The 17,602-nt window shown below is 45.2% G+C and overlaps 1 protein-coding gene across 1 annotated transcript in view; it reads right to left on the minus strand.

The window, feature by feature from the left end:
* The window catches only part of TPR (translocated promoter region, nuclear basket protein), a gene marked incomplete in the record, with an annotated part of 1,837,142 nt that overhangs the window by 1,543,976 nt on the left and 275,564 nt on the right, over positions 1–17,602 (minus strand).

Here is a 17,602-nt window from a genome sequence, read left to right on the forward strand (position 1 = left end):
GGGGATGGGGAAAGGCACCTAGTGACATTATTTTCAATGGGAAATAAAAGGAATCTGTCTTCCAGGCCTCTTTGCAAAATGTCCTGGAACATATGACTTGAGACAGCCCCCCCCCCAAGTTTGATACACTCATGGAAGATCTCTGGGTGTAACCCTCCATTTGTGAGACTCCGTCCTGAATCTGTTCATGTCTATCACAGTGTCTTGCTCAAGCAGGATGCAAGTAGCCAGGATGAAAAGTAAAGAGTTGCAGTTTTCCAGGCTATCATGACTGGTATGCATAGGTGATGAGACATGATGTCCATTACTTGTAATATACCACATCACCATGCTGTTGTCCATAATTACCTGAAAAAGTCCTGAAGTCAAATTATGCATGGTCCTTGCAGTATTATCAAATCCATCACTTCAACGTTTACAGGTTCATAGGTTGGTACTAGGCTATCAGCCCTAGGGCATACACAAGCCTAGCCATAACAATTCCCTGGCTATTTCTTCCCACAGTATTTACTTCCCTGTCTAGCAGGGCAACTGACGTGATCCCCGGGGTGAATTTCCAATCTCCCATCCAATCGTTAAGGTTCCTTTTGAAGAGGGCCAAAGAGGCGCTCTGCTTGATATGTATGGGTAGTCTATTCCAGAGTCTGGGGAGTCTCTGGGTCAGGGAACTTATCCAGTCAGCATATTTTGTTCATTGTGATGACAATGTTTAGATCCCTGGAGCATGTGTCTCTGAAGGATTGGGATTTCTTTAAGTGTAGCATGTCCAACAGCTCTGGGTTTGACATGGCCTTGTATGTTAAGCAGAGATCGCCTCTGAGTAGATGATATGCGACAGAGTATAGCTGGAGTTTTTTTTAGACGGTCAGCATAGGGCATCTGCTTTAGGCCTGTGATTCTTTTAGGGAGGTATTTCTGCGGCCTTTCCAGTTGTTGCAGATGTCTTGAGAGGTACATACCAAATGGGGTGTTGTATTCTATAATGGGTCTAATGACGGAGGAGTACAGTGCGACAATGACCTCCTTTTTTCTGGATGAAAAGCCCTTGGTGATGAGGTGTGCTACATAGGAGGATTTCCTGACTGTTGTGGCGAAGTGGTTATCGAAGGTGAGACCACTGTCCACCTGTGTCCCCAAGTCTCTTCACACTTTCGGTGTTTAGTGTACTGCCACCTATGTGGTAATTCATGGGTACATGTTTTTCCCAAAGGGAATAACTACACATTTCTTGGCACTGAGCTTGAGCCCATGGCTCTGGCACCAAGCATCTCTTTCTGTAAGGCCTTTTTGTAGAATTATCCACATCATTTGGGTTCAATAATGGCTCCCAGTTTGCAGTCATCTGCGAACTATGTTAGCCAGAGCCCCTTGGTGTTGGCCTGTACTTCAGAGAAGTAGATGCCAAACAAGAGTGGTCCCAGAACTGAACCCTGAGGTACTCCACTTGTCTGGAGCTGGATTTCGAGTCTGCTACTTTTACAGTGTGGGTTCTGTCAGTAAGCCAGCTGGCAACCCATAGAGTGACGTAGGGATTAATGCCAGCTTAGTAAGTTTATCTATGATTCCAGAGTGGGAAGCATTTGTCCTAACTGCTTGCATGTTGATGCCTTTGGATACTGCTCCTCATGCAAAACCCAATTCATCTGTTACAACCCGGGGGGGGTGATGACATAGGAAAATCAGGATTCAGAATTATTCATCAACCAGCCATGGCACCAAAGCTACGGCTTAAAACTCAATACAAAAGATGCATTATAGTACCTTTTGCAAAGCTGGTCACCCCAGGTAACTATATCACTAAGAAAACACCCCTATTAACTAGTCAGGGATCTGGGAACTCGCTTAGATAGTAGCCTAGTCTTCAACCAACGTGTCCAAGGTTGTAAGAAAATCCTATGTTGCTCGACTTATAAGTAAGGGCATAACATCTAGGTCCAAAGAGATCATACCACTGTACTTAGCCCTCATCACAGAGTACAATTCCCCCTTTGGTATGGGCCTGACTAGGCACATGCAGGAACTGGAACATCTACAAAGGCTCTCTACAAAAAGAATTCAGGAAGTAAACACAATGTCCTATGCTGCTCACCTCAAAGCCCAATGTCTTTACTCTATCATACAGACTTCTGAGAGGTGATACTTGCCTGGCATACAAGGCATCTCTGGACCCTGTTATGATGAACGTTGTACACATCCACAAAACAAACCGCATCACAACTGCCAAATCAAAATATCCAGATTTTACTTGCGACATAAAAAGGACATGTTATAGAGACAGATGCATCTCTCACAGAATTTGCATACTTTGTAAGAGGCTCACGTCCATTGAAGCTGGGTTCCTCTTAACACCAAGTACAACGTGGATCATTAGGTGGGTAATTGGAAATTTACTCCGGTCTGGCATCTATGCCTCTGATGGACTGAGGCAGTCAAGTAAATTACTCCCTGTATAAATCAAATTTGTGGGACACATCTGGGTTTCACTGCTAGACGTGCAAGGATCCTAGTGATTCTTAGCCTACTATATACCTATGAACCTTTGAGAGCTCTCGCTTGACAAATTCAGCATCGGATTTAGACAAGAGAAGACACTAGTGCAGAGTCCACAGTGACTTGAGAAACCACTATATTTTTCTCGTGTGCAGTCTTCTAGCAGAATCATCAGGATTGTGGAAGTCATGTGCCCTATAATCCTGAGATAATCCTTTGTAGTTGTCATAGTTTAGTGGGAAAATTCTAGGAACTGGAAATGGAAGAATGTTACCTTTTCTGGAGGATAAAGAACCCACAGTTAGGACAGCTGTTTAATCTTAGCCTCACCTCAGGATACGTACCCAAGGAGTGGCGCACGGCGACTGTGGTCCCACTTCATAAGGGCGGTGCCTCCACAGACCCTGGAAATTACCGCCCCATTAGCTTGACAAGCCTTATCTGCAAAGCCATGGAGAGGATCATAATGGAACTCATAAATAAAGACATAGGGAACTTGCAGACTTTGGATCCAACTCAGTTTGGCTTTGTCAAAGGCAGATCCTGCCTCTTAAACTTGGTTGACTTTTTCGAGACAGTCACCAAGGCCATTGATGAGGGAAAGGCAGTCCATACAGCCTACCTCGACCTGGCAAAGGCCTTCGACACAATACCCCACTCAGGTATCATCGAAAAACTCATCAGCTTGAATGTAAACCCATACATCACAAGATGGGTTGCAAACTGGCTAAGTGACAGAACCCACAGGGTCAGAGTTGCTGGAGCCATGTCAGACTCAAAGCCTGTCACAAGTGGTGTCCCACAGGGCTCAGTCCTGGGTCCACTCTTGTTCGGCATCTACTTTTCTGAAGTACAAGCAAACACAGGAGGGTTATGGCTGACAAAGTTTGCAGATGACTGCAAACTGGGCCATAGTCGAAAACACATCTGACACAGATATCCTCCAGAAGGGCCTCACAGAAATGGATAACTGGTGCCAGAGCCATGGCCTGAAGTTAAACGCCAAAAATGCATAGTCATACCCTTTGGGAAAAACAAGGCTACCCCTAGCTACCATATAGGTGGCAATCCACTGAGCACAGAAAAGTCATCAGAGATCTGGGGACCCAGGTTGACAGTAGCCTTCGTTTGACACTCATGTTGCTAAAGTAGTTAGGAAAACCTTCTATATCACCCACCTGATCATGAAGGGATTCACATCTAGATCAAGGGAGGTCATCGTCCCCTGTACTCATCACTTATTAGACCTATGATTGAGTACAATGCCCGTTCGAATGTATCTGACCAGACACCTGCTGCAGCTTGAAAGGCCCCAAAAGTTCCTCACCAAAAGGATAAAGGGTCTCAAAAATATGTCTTATGCTGCCCGACTGAAAGAACTCCAGCTCTATTCAGTCTCATACCGCTTGCTCAGAGGTGACCTGTGCCTGACATATAAGGCCATGTCAAACCCAGATTTGATGAATATGCTTCACCTCAAAAAATCTAGATCCCTCAGAACCACAAGGGCGGAGACTTAAACCTTGACACGGTTATAAATAGAACGTGCTGGAGGGACAGATTCATCACCCAGAGACTCCCTATGCTGTGGAACAAAATCCCGGTACATGTGAGGCAGAGCACCTCTCTGGTCTTGTTCAAGAGGAATCTTGACCAATGGATGGGAGACTGCAGATATACCCCAGGGATTACTTCAGCGTCACTGCTTGACAGAGGCACAGCAAAATGATAGGCATAGTTTTTATTCAAACTAAAGGGGTGGCGAAAGCCACATAACTATGGGCTAGGCTTATAAATGCCCTTGGGCAGATAGCCTAGTATGAACCTATGAACCTATGTGAGATGTGTCCAGAAGACATCCTAGAAATGCCAATCTGAGAATGGAACACAAATCCATAGGACAAAGCCATATTGAAAGCGTTTACTCCAGAAGAATGCACATCAGTAACTAAGCAAACTTTTTTTTACAAAAAGGTATACTACAATTCTTTCAGAACACTCTTGAGAGAGATTTTATTCCTGTTACAGTGTTTATAGCTTTTAGGTATTCCGCATGCATGGTGCCCCTTTTGTGGAATAAATGGTGGCTAGCCCTTAAGTCTTTTTATAGACCATAAGTATTACATATCTAGATCATGCCTAACACCAGTGTTTAAGTAAGGTAGTGTCAGTGGTGCAATAGGTAGCACACTCAGCTTTGGTAGAGAAAGCTGTGGGTTCTACTCCCACACCAGGTAGATCTATTACTGGCAGTGCAATGTAAAGGGCATGGTGCACTAAGTGCACCATCCTTCAGATGAGATGTTAAACCAGGGCCCGTTCTGCTTGACCTGGTGGTAGCTCAGGTGCAAAACATCCTGCAGCACCTATTGAAAAGAGTAGGGGAAGTTCCAAGATTTCCTGGTCAAATTTCCCCTGGCAGTATAAATACCACACCTCAGCTCTCTCCTGAAGAGAGGGTACTAAACTACTAGGACTAACCTGGTCAACAAAGGATAAAAAATAAACAATTAGCGCTTTTTGAGCACCTTTAAATCTATGCAGTATTTTTCTTTCATTTTATTTGCCTATTATATACAACGAACAGTAAACAATCTCTCCCCCTCCTCATGTGACAAGGTGCTTTTCCTACTCACAATACTAACTACAAACTTGCTGTTTCTCTAGGAATCTGAATCCCATCAGTTAGGGTTTCTGTGCTTCCCTCTCACTCGCTCACACACACTCTCACTCTCTGTACCTCGGCTTTCCCAGGGCTTATTTCTTCATCTTTCTCATCTCTCCAGCTCTGCCATTTATTATGGAATTTCTCTCCCTTATTTCCACTTTCCCTTCCTTCCCCTCTGGAGAATCATTCCATTAAGATGACCATTCCTTCCCCTACTAGATCCTCCTTTATTTTCCATCTTTTTGTTATTTTCTTAAACACCGTCAAGGTTCCTCCAAGATGATTCTAAATGGCCAGCCATGCAACGGTTTCCTTAAAATGCTTAGTAGGATGAGCATTTTCATAATTACATCAACTACATCTGATGAATGCTATGCGATGACAGCAGCACTCATCTTAATAAACATTTGGTCAAGGAAACCGTTGTATGGCTGGTCATGGAGCATAGATACAGAAATTATAGTATGCCTTTTTTTGCACTAAATCTGATCTACACACACCTTCTGGAGTAAAGCTTTCCCTATAGCTCATCCCTTTGGATTTGTGTTTTGCCAGTCCTGCAGGGTGCCCCACCTAGCACCACCAGGTTTGGATAGATACAGCAATAGTATCTGGGGGTCATTTCAGGTGAGCAGTGTACTGAAGAGAAAAAAAAAGTTTCTCCAGACAGAGGTGAAACCCCAGATTTTCAAACAGATTCACAAAAAAAAATCTTGATAATTCTCAAAAAGTCTAAAAAAACAAGGCAAGTGTCCATGGAGGGAAATACATTGATTTTCTGTAGACGATGATGAGCAATCACTGGAGGGAAACGTGCGAATGCTCTTGGAGCTGTGGAAAGCCCAAAGAAGAGAGAATTAAATGTAAAACAGACCAGATTCAAAGCCTTTTTTGAAGTTTCAGTGACCAGGAATATGACAGACATCCAGTATAATCAAAAAGCAATTGCGATTGCAGGGGGGGGCTGAAGGGTGAGCATTTTGAATTATGGAACTAGTTAAGAAATGGATCCAGCACAGGTGTGGGGGGGGTATTAGAAACATTCTGGAATAAAACAGTGTTTTGTCAGGATTTTGGAATTGGTTCTATGATACCTTGGAGCAATACTTGAGACAGAATGACAGTAAATAGAGTTTGATTGGGGTGTGGCAGTTCATGTACTATTTGTATATGTTCTGAACCATCTCCAGCACCCAGGAATCTGATGTGATGCGATTTGATTTAATACAGGGAAAGAAGTTATGTACTTACCATAATGCTAGATCCTTTCGATCATAGGATGATACTACGCTATTGGCCTGGAAGCCCTTACAAGTCAAGCAAAGAATTTCACCCATGTTCCCACAGTCAGCACCTGCTTCCCCTGTCCAGCAGGGACACAGGTGGGATCCCAGGGGTGTATTTTCTGTTTCCTATCCAGTCGTCCAGGTTCCTCTTAAAGAGGGCTACAGAGGTACTCTGCTTGACATGGAAAGGGAATCTACTCTACAGATGGGGGAGTCTTTGAGACACAAATCTATCCCGCCAACAAGTTCCATTAATGTCACAGACATGGTTAAGGCCTTGCGTGGAGGTTGATTTACAGATGTGCAGCAACTCCATCAAGGCTGGGTGTGAGATGGCCTTGTATGCCAGACACAGGTCATCTCGGAGCAGTCTGTACGAGACTGAATATAGGGACAGGGCTTTTAGCCCATCTGTACAAGATAGGTGTTCGAGACCCTGGATTTTCCTGGTCAGGAACCTCTGTGGTCTCTCCAGCTGCTGCACGTGCTTGGCAAGGTATATGCCAAAGGGAGCATTGTACTCTATAACAAGTCTGATAAGGGAGGAGTACAGGGATGTCATGACTTTGTTCCTGGATGAAATACCCTTATTTATGAGATGGACCATGTAGAAAGCCTTCTGTACAATGGAGGCAACGTGGTGGTCAAAAGTCAGGTTGCTATCAACCTGGGTACCAAAGTCCCTCACGACTGACTACGTGCTTAGTATATTGTTATTAATGTGATAATTGGTGGGGATGCCATTTTCCCCAAAGGGGATAATGATGCATTTCTTGGCATTCAGTTTGAGGCTATGCTTCTGGCACCAGTCATTAGTACGAGTAAGGCCCTCTTAGAGAATGTTCACATCACTAGGGGAATTTAAGACAGAACCCAGCTTGCAGTCATCTGCAAACTTTGTCAGCCACAGACCATTGTTTTTGGCTTGCACCTCAGAAAAGTACATCTCCAACAGCAGAGGCCCCAAGACCGATCCATGGGATACAAACTCGTTACGGGTCTACTACTAAAGGTGGCCTCTCCTACTCAGAATGGGTTCTATCAGTGAGCCACTTAGCTACCCATCTAGTAACAGGTTGATACCTAGCTGGGAGACTATCTATTATGCCCAGGTGGGGAATAGTGTCGAAAGCTTTGGCTAGGTCAAGATAGGAGGTGTGCACAGTCTTCTTCTCATCCATGGCTTTAGTGACTGTTTTGAAGAAATCAACCAGGTTTAACAGGCGCAATCTCCCTTTGACAAAACCAAAGTACAGTTTTGTACCTACCATAAATGTAGATGTTAGAGTGTTCACCCTGCTGCAGTCATCACACTTGGGTTATCCTGTCGTCAGGCGGTCCCGCAGTCGGCCGGAATTCCAAAGTCTTGGTCCAGCGTCGGTTGCTGTCGCCTCTTCCCTGACGTCAGTGCGCCAGGGGTATAAATAGTGCAACCGATGCCATTTTCTTCAGTTTTTCTTGCCCCAGATGTCAGGTGCCCCCAAAAAGGTGATCAGAAATTAGTACCAAATGGAGTAACCTCTGCCCAAACACAAAATCCCTTCAATTATAAGCAAATACATCATTAAGGTATTGAAGAGATTTAGCCAGTAGATCAGAGGGAATGGAGGGAGGTTAACCTGGACTGCAGCAGGGTGAACACTCGAACATCTACATTTATGGAAGGTACAAAACTGTACTATGTTCATTGTGTTACCCTGCTGCAGTCATCACACTTGGGTTGAATCCCAAAGCTAAGGAAGGGGGGAGGTATCATAGACGGTTAGTGGAGGCTATAAGGCCCTGCAGAACTGCAGTGGCGGGCTCTTAGAGTAAAGAGGTAAGTGATAGTGTTTGGTAAAGGTGTGTACTGAATTCCAAGTTGCAGCTTCTAAAATCTCCTTGGTTGGAACCCCCCTTAGAAAGGCTGTAGAGGTAGCTGTTGCCCTGGTAGAGTGGGACCTAATGGTAGCAGGAACTGGTTTCCCATGATGAATATTAGCAGAAACGTATGCAATGACCTATCCATTTAGAAATGGTTTGCTTTGATATAGCCTTCCCTTGAGTAGCTCTAGCATAGGATACAAAGAGCTGGTCAGATTTTCTGAAAGCCTTAGTTTTGTCCAAGTAGTAACGAAGTTGCCTGTGAATGTCCAAGGAATGCAGGAGTCTCTCACCTTTGTTCTGTGGATTTGGGAAGAAGGTGGGTAAGTGGATGGTTTGATTTAAAGCCACGCTGGAAACCACCTTAGGCATAAAGGAAGGATTAGTTCGTAGAGAAACTCTGTCTTGATGAAAAATGAGGAAAGGTTTCCACTGCCATTAGTGCCTGTAGCTCTGAGACTCTTCTAGCTGAAGTTATTGCTAGGAGCAGGGCAGTTTTCCATGATAGGAACTGAAGATCTGCAGAGAAAGCTGGTTCAAAGGGAGGCAGTGTTAGTTTTTCCAGAACAAAATTGAGGTCCCATGTAGGTGTAGGAGCTCTCCTGGGTGGTCTAATATTTTCTGCCCCTCTGAGGAACTGCCTTAGAAGAGGATGTGAAAATAAAGGTGGATTCGTGTTGTAGTGAGCTGAAATAGCTGAAGCATGGATTTTAATGGAGGAGAAAGAAAGTCCTTTGTGCAACATCTCAGCTAAATACTGTAGAATGTGAGGCATGTGAGGCTGAATTGTGTCTTGGTCTTTAGCTTGGTTCCAGGCACAAAACCTTTTCCATTTGTCCGAGTAAGCCTTCCTGGTGCTTGGCCTCCTGGCTTCCAGAATAACATCCAGGACTGCTTGGGAAAGAGGAGCTGGTTGTATGTTTAGTTGATTTGCCATGCAACCAGATTTAAAGTTTTGAGCTGGCTGTGAAGAATCTGATTGTTTTGTTGTGTGAGCAAATGGGGGATTTGAGGCAATATCCATGGTGGGCTGTGGGCCATATTTCTCAATAGCGGGTACCAGTGCTGGCGTGGCCAGTCTGAGGCTATGAGAATCAGTCGTGGTCTCTCCTTTTTGACTTTCAGAAGAACCTTTGTGAGGAGAGGCAATGGAGGGAAGGCATATACTGTCAGGTTTTTCCAACAGAAAGAGACTGCGTCCACTTTCCAAGCTTGATGGTGAAATGTCCTTGTACAAAATTTTGTTAGTTGATAGTTTTGAGGACTGGCAAACAGGTCTACGTCTGGAAGGCCCCAGTTTTGACTTATCATTGCAAATATTTGTGGATCTAGTTTCCACTCGAGGGGATCCTTGATGTTTCTGCTGAGGTCGTCTGCCAATGTGTTCTTCAGTTGCAAGCTCAATTCCTGCCAGGACAGAACTTGGTAAGCCAGAGCTGTGTTCCATAAGATCATTGCTTGCCTGCATAGAGGGTAGGAATGTGTACCCCCTTGTTTATGTACCACATTACTGTAGTGTTGCCCGTCTTTATTGCAAGTTGTCCTGGATGTAACAAATCCTTGAAGGCTGTCAGAGCTTTCTGTACAGCTAGCATCTCTTTTTGATTTATGTGCAGACTTCTTTGATCTGCAGTCCATAGGCCTTGAATGCATTGTCTTGCCATGTGTGTCCCCCAGGCGTAATCTGGTGACATGCCTGTGACCACCATAGAAATCCCTGTTGTAGGCAGGGGATGAGAGATATCATTGTGTCCAAGCTGTGGCTGTGTTGAGACCATACGCTTTTTAGGTACCACTAATTTCCTCATATGCAGCTTTGCAAATGGTATTATTAGTATGCAAGATGCCATGAAGCCCAAAGCCTGCAGAAATTTTCTTGCAGTTAATTGGGTCTTTGTTGCCATTGTCCTGAAATATTGAGTCAGTTGTAGTTGCTTGTCTGGCGTAAGATGAGCCTTCTGGGCCGTTGTGTCCAAGCTGGTACCCAGGAATGTCATTTTTTGTGAGGGTACTAGTTTTGACTTCTTTTCGTTTACTGTGTACACCAGGCAGTTTAGTAGATGCTTTACAAAGGCCAGATGATGTAGGAGAATGTCTTTGCTTTCTGCTTGGATGAGGAAGTCGTCCAGGTATGGATATATTTGAATTCCTCTTTGTCTGCAGTATGCAATTACTGGTGCCAGGCATTTTGTGAAGACTCTGGGCGTAGTAGATAAGCCAAAGGGCAGTGCAGAGAATTGGTAATGGGTTGAACCTGCAATGAAACGGAGGTATCTTCTGCAACTTTGTCTGATTGGGACATGCAGGTATGCCTCCTTGAGGTCCAACGTTACTAGCCATGCTTCCTTGCCCAACATGGGAAGTAGCTGCTGTAGAGTTAGCATCTTTAATTTGGGTACTTGTAAGTGTTTAAAATTGAAAGGTCCAGAATTGGTCTCCAGGCATTGTCCTTTCTGGGCACTAGAAAGAGTCTTGAATAAAATCCTTGGCCTTGCTCTCGAGTAGGTACCAGTTGAATGGCTCTCATGTCCATGAGAGCTGTAATTTGCTTTTGTGCCTCTGCCCATTGATTTTGTGGCAGGTTTGGCATTCCTTTTTTCATTGGCAAGGTGTGAAAGTGGAATCTGTATCCTCGTAAAATTATGTCTAGGACCCATTTGTCCTTTGGGACACTGTGCCAGTTGTCTGCAAAAAGTGCGAGTTTTCCCCCCAAGGGGGCTGCCAAGAGAGTATTGCTTGGCCAGATGAGGTGCAAGTCATTGAGTTTGCCTTCTGGTGGACTGAGACCTGTCTTCTCCTCCCTTCTGTGTTGTAGTGCCCCATTGGCGAGGCTTATACTGGGCTTGTGGTTGTCCTCTGCCCCTTGGGCGTCTGTATTTAGCCCTCTGTGGTCTGTCAGTAGCTGGAAAGGACCAATTTTTTGTTGGCCAGTTTCTGCTGAAGTGAGGGGGTTGTACCTGTAGGAAATCCTTGACTGCCTGCATAGATTTTGCCTTATCCTCCATTTTCTTTAAAACTTCTTCTGCTTTAACTCCAAAAAGCACATCCTGCTGTAAGGGAGCATCTAGTAATTTTGCTTTAACATGATCAGGCAGAGTTTGTTCCTTTAACCAAGCATGCCTACGTATAACAGACCCAGTGACAGCTGCTCTGCAGGAGGCCTCCAAAGAATCAAACCCACATTGTAAGGTATGTTTGCCCACCTGCTCAGTGGCATGCAAAAGATCCTGTACTACTTTCAATTCAGATTGTTGAGGGAGAGTGGTTATTCTTTGCTTTAACTGAGAGATTAGGAATTGCTGATATTTAAGCATGTGAAATTGGCAATTCAGTGCCCTCATAGCTAGTGTGGCTGAGGTGTAAACCTTTTTCCCCCACCTGTCTAGTGCTCTGGAATCCCTCTCAGAAGGTACTGGGTTTTTAGCCATAGAAGCCTTAGCCCCCTTGGGACCCTGGGAGATGGTCTCTGGGTCAGCTGCAGGGCTTTTGTAAAGAAATTTGTGGGAATCAGGCACTCTATAGTATCTTGTCAGGCTTAGCCGGAGCAGGAGGTAGAGAGTCTGGGTTCAAACTGGATTCTAAATAAACATCATCCACAATGTCCAAAACTGGTGGGATGGCAAGTGGTCTGTGTTGGGGAAGTAAAAGAAACTCTCTGAGCCTTTTCTTTGAGTCAGAGTAGTCCTGACCTTCCCAATGAAAATGTTCCCTCATAGTGTGTAAAGTTTCCCCAAAGGAGTAGTCTTCAGGAGGGGAGGCTAAGGGAATAGAGTCCTCAGCATCAGAATCTTCATAAGGAGAGAAGGAATAATCTTGGTCCTCAGAGGAGTCTGAAGAAATGGACAGTTGTTCAGAGGATGCATTATCGTCTTCTTGTCTAGGCCTTTTGTCAGGAGGGGTCTGGGAACCACTGATTAAAGAAATCAAATCTTCAGCCATTTTGAGCATCTGTTTCTTAGGCATGGGGCCTTGAACAGGTGACTGAAGTGCAGTCCTTTTAGATTTAGGAGTCGTCTTCGACTTAGAAAATGTTTTAATGGTGAGAGTCGTCTGTCTGAAAATGTCTTCAGAAACCGATGGAGTGTCTGTAGCACCGACGTCTTTTGAAGCAATGTCGTCGGAAGGGCCTGAACTAAATGGCTGCATTGGCCTGGTGCCTTCCACCAAAATTTCTGTAGCGGTCTCGGGTTCCAGATTTGCGGTAGTCAGGGGCTGCGTCTGAGCCTCACTGAGGACTGGAGAACCGGAGACCGGAACAGCCGAGGCCTCGGAGTCTGGCTTAGGCCTGGGCTGTCTGTCCTTATCCCTGCATTTTTTGTGCACGTCGGTAGCTCTGACGGCATGGTGTAGTTAAATTTCCTACCGAAGTAGTGTTGTGTGAAATCAAAGCGTCTTTTATTAGTATGCTTATTAAACCTAGCACAAAACCGGCAAGAAGTGACGTCATGGTCTGGGCCTAGGCAAGGTAGGCAGGCAATAAGAATGAAAATCCTTATGAGGTATTTGCTTCCCACAAGAAATACAATTGTTAACTTTTTCTGACATCGGTCTGAGGCAAGAAAAGTTTCCCCAACGGGGTACTTCGCTTTATTGAAGACTTCGGTCTGAAATTCGAATTCGAAAATCTCAGGAGTCGGCCGACCGGCTCTTGGGAACTGCTTCTGCTTCGGGCACTGCGCGGCAAGAAAGACTAAAGAAAATGGCGTCGGTTGCACTATTTATACCCCTGGCGCACTGACGTCAGGGAAGAGGAGACAGCAACCGACGCCAGACCAAGACTTTGGAATTCCGGCCGAGTGCGGGACCGCCTGACGACAGGATAACCCAAGTGTGATGACTGCAGCAGGGTAACACGATGAACATCTGTGTGGGGTTAATCATCTGGAGGCTGCCAATGTCCTTGTTTACAAGGTCCATAATAATGTGCTCCATGGCCTTGCAGATCAGGCTAGCTAGGCTGATAGGCCTATAATTGCCTGGGTCAGTAAACACCCCACCTTTGTGTAGAACAATGACAGTGGCAGCCCTCCATTCAGCTGGGATGAAGCCGGTGCTCAGGCTTTGGTTGAAAAGGGTGCCTAATGGAGCCAAGAGCTCATGCCCGAGTTCATGTCCATCTGATATGACATGCAAGTTTTCAGAGTTGGTTGAGAGGTCCAAGTGGCAACCTGTGCTCCAGTCTCAAGCCCATTAAGAATTTTCCATCATATAATGCATTTGTCCCTACTAAATACATCAGAACTCGATTGATGGACCAAGAGCTAGCTGCAACTTACTGAAAGGAGACATGTTTCATTAAAGAAAAAAATCTTCAAGACCTACAAGAGGAGGAAGCTGGTGGGAGAGTTTGTGAAGATAGGTGAAGGCTGCGAGCCTAGCCAGATAGAATTATTCTGTCATTTGTAAATATTAATGTAAGCCACAGGCTTGCTCTCTTAAATATGAAAAGACTGCATTAGATATTGAACTGCAAAAATGTAACAGTGCACGCTGCTGTAACAAAGATAAGTCAATTCTTTGATGTCAAACTTCAGAGCCGATATGTCTAGAGGGAGGCATCCTGCCTATTGTTTTTAAGACCAGAGTTAATGGCTAGAATTTGCATGTATAAATGTCCTTTATTGCTCTGGTTTCTGACCAGGTGCAAAGAATGTAAATGTAGTTTCTGTTAGCCTGGAAACACAAGGGAAGTGTGAAGAATGATGTCATGTGAAGCAGCTCTGCGTTATCAATTTAAAGAGAGAAAATCCGAGAGCACAGAGCATTTTGTCTTGAGAACATCCAACACCACCAGCACTGTCTTGCTCTAGATGCAAGTTATTTAGAACTGCGTTTTCTCTTTAAAAAAGCTAGGAATTAGGAAGATTACACCAAGTGTTTTTCTGCGTTGATGCTATGACTTGTTTACTGTATTATTTTAAGTATTTCTCTGTGATCTCTGATCTCTTGACTAGCACTGTGTCATAAGTATTGTCTTGTACTTTTATTATTTATTATTATTAAATATTTTTAAACCTTTCAACAGTGGCTGTTTTGTGTAGAAATAAGTTAAGCTCCAGGAGTACAATGCATGGATATAGTGATGCTGTAACCAAGTCACTCCAAATAAGTCTTGACTGTTAGTTCACACTTACCATTTGAATAATAACACTGCACAGTAATAATTGGACACCATTTTAAGGGCCTTTGAGTGGCTGATAAATATTAGTGGGTGATGGCAGCTGGTACTACTTTTTAGACTGGGCAGAAAAGGGGCACAGCTGGAAAACCTGTGCCAGCATTTCCCAGAAGTGTCTGTGTGGTTGTATAAACTCTTATCTCAAAGCGTGTGTGTGGCAGCTACTTGGGCAGGGACACAAAGCACTGGTTGGACAGAGGGTAGTGGAGGTTTTAGCTTGCCCACTAGGCTGAGATCTGGACCTTATAGCTGTGCCAGTGGGGAGTCTAATTGGGGACCTGGAGAGAAAGGGAGAAACCAGCCCCAGACTGACTGATCTCTGTGTGCTCTTAAGGGAAATTGTACTTTGCTGTGTGTGTATTTGTTATCCTTTTCCTATATGGACTTCCCTCACTGCTGTCAGTGGGGAGGACTGAGGCTCTTTGATTGCTGGGCCAGGGCACGAACGTCACATATTGTTTGGCAGTGGTGGGATAGCCACACCACATATTAATTGGTTGGCAAATACTAACTGGCTTGCAGTGGTGTGGGTAGACTAAATTCCTGTAGCTTGTGTACAGTAATCACTGAAGGTGTTTTGTACTCAGCCACTCAGTGAATACTCAATAGTTCAGATCAGAACTGATTTAATTTGTTAGCTTAGTCAGGGAGAGCAGGCAGCATGTCAGCAGACGAGTACGGAAAGCTGACACGGAGCCAGCTGGCTGAGATGTGCCAGGCTAGGGGACTGGTGCATGGAAACCTGACTAAGGCAGAAATTACTGCACCTTTGGTCACAGCTGCATCAGAAAACAGCAACCAGGAGGACGATCAGACTGGCAGTGGAGATGTACCACCCTCAGAGAATGGACAGCTTCAACCCTTTCTGCAGAGGGCTTAAAAATCCATCTGGAGCTAGAGACTTGAGTTGGAGGCCAGGTGTTTGGAAATAGAAGCAGCTGAGAGACTGAGATGTCTGCAGGCTGAAGAGAATGAGAAACTGCTACGCCTGGAAGTTGAGGAAAAGGAGAGGCAGGATGAGAGGGAGATAGTGACTGTTCGCCAGAGTCATGCAGGTAATGGGGAAGGGAGTAACTGGACTCCAGAAGCACAAACTGTCAGTAAATTTCTTCTGCAGTTTAAAGAAGGGGATAGTTTCATTCATATGTTTGAGAGGGTACGTAAACAGTATGATGCTGACCAAAGCCTCTGGGTACGGTTCCTGACCTCCTTACCCCACGGTAAAGCTGTAACTGTTGTCTAAAATATATGACGTTGACTGTTTTAATTACAGTGTTGTCAAGCATTGCTTGTTAGAATGTTTTAAGCTAAAACCTGAAATTTATAGGAAAATGTTTTGAGCATAGACGCAAGGCAGATGAAAGTGTGTGTGAATACGTTGCTGAACTGAGCACTTACTTTCATAGTTGGGTGAGTGGATGTCAGATCAACACTTCTGAAGGGCTGGCAGACCTTTTGGTTAGGGAACAAGCCCTTAGTACTTTGCCCAAGATCATGAGGATCTGGTTAGCGGATAGAAAATGTGCTACTTCGGAGGAGTTGGGGAAGAAGGCAGACTTATACCTAGCAAACAGGGCTTCCAGTACTGCTCATGCGTCTAAAGAAACCCATGGTGGGCAGCACAGATTGCTCCAACAGAATCTGCCAGTAGCATGGGGAAGCCACTAGTCTAGACACATGTTCAGGACCTAGGGTTAAATGTTTTGAATGCAACCAGTGGGGCCATGTGGCATACAGATGTCCACGGAGTCAAGGTGGGGAACAAAAGGTGAAAGCCAGTAAGTGGGGAACACAAAATACCAATAGTAGGTTGTCTTGAGACAACCTGGGTACTGAACTACCATCCTGCATGTGTCCTGATAGGGAAAGATTTGGATGAGGCATTACCATGTGCTTATGCAGTTACACGCAGTCAGGCTAGGAGACAAGAATGTGGGTCTGGTAGCCTGGGGGAGACCCAGACAGACTGCATACTTGCAGCCAGGACTGGTGAGGTGGCTACTTCAGGGAGGGAGCTACTCTGTAGCAGTGAGACTGAAGGTGAGCCACAGCTGCTTGTGGGTACTGATGTTCCCTTGGACAGAGTGACTGCAAAGCTAAAGGTGAGTAGTAGTACTCAGGTGGACAGTGAGGCACCACTGTCAGAGGATGCCAGACTTCCTGTGGAAGGGGAGCTGGGAAGGGCTACAAAGAGAGTTGAGACAGGCTCAGTTCTCAGATCCTACATTGCAAAGCCTGACGCAGGTAGCTAGTGAGGCACCCGATTCTCAAGGGAAGGGGGATCTGTACACTGGGACAAAGGGTTACTGTATAGAGAGTGGACCCCTGAGGGAAGGCTAGAAGGTGAGAGGGTACAGCAGTTGGTAGTACTTGCAGCCTACCGTCTGGCACTTCGAGCCATAGCCCATGATATTCCCTTTGCAGGTCATATGGGCATAAAACGTACAGACACACAAGTATTGTGCAAAACTTCGACTGGCCAATTTCCAGAGATGTAGCAGAGTATTGCAGGACCTGTTTGCAATGCCAAAAGGTAGGCAAGGCAGGAGACAAGGTGAGAGCTCCTTTGATGCCTTTGCCTGTGATTGAGGAGCCATTCCAGAGGATAGCTACGGCTATTGTGGGGCCTCCGAGTACCCAAAGTTCTACAGGGGAAAAGTATATCCAAGTGGTAGTGGATTATGCTACACGATACCCTGAGGCAGTGGCTCTGTCCTCTACTGAGGCAGAATATGTGGCAAATGCTTTGTTAGAGATTTTCCGCAGGGTAGGTTTCCCAAAAGAAATACTGACTGACAGTGGTGCCAATTTCATGTCAGAACTGCTGACTTGTCTGTGGAAATACTGTGGGGTGAAGCACCTGAAGACCACCACCCCCCCCCCCCGCTATCCCCAGACTAATGGTCTTGTTGAGAGGTTAAACTCTACAATCAAGTCCATGCTACGGGCATTTGCAGACCAGTTTAAGATGGAGTGGGACAAACATTTGCCCCATCTGTTTGCTTACAGAGAGGTTCCTCAGGAATCCACAGGTTTTTCACCCTTTGAGTTGCTGTATGGGCACAGGGTGAGGGGACCTCTAGATTTAATTTAAGATGAGTGGGAAGGTGTGTGTGA

Source organism: Protopterus annectens, chromosome 10.part0 (assembly GCF_019279795.1).
Source record: "Protopterus annectens isolate FY-2018-M chromosome 10.part0, PAN1.0, whole genome shotgun sequence".
In the NCBI taxonomy this organism is placed as follows: Eukaryota; Metazoa; Chordata; order Ceratodontiformes; family Protopteridae; genus Protopterus; species Protopterus annectens.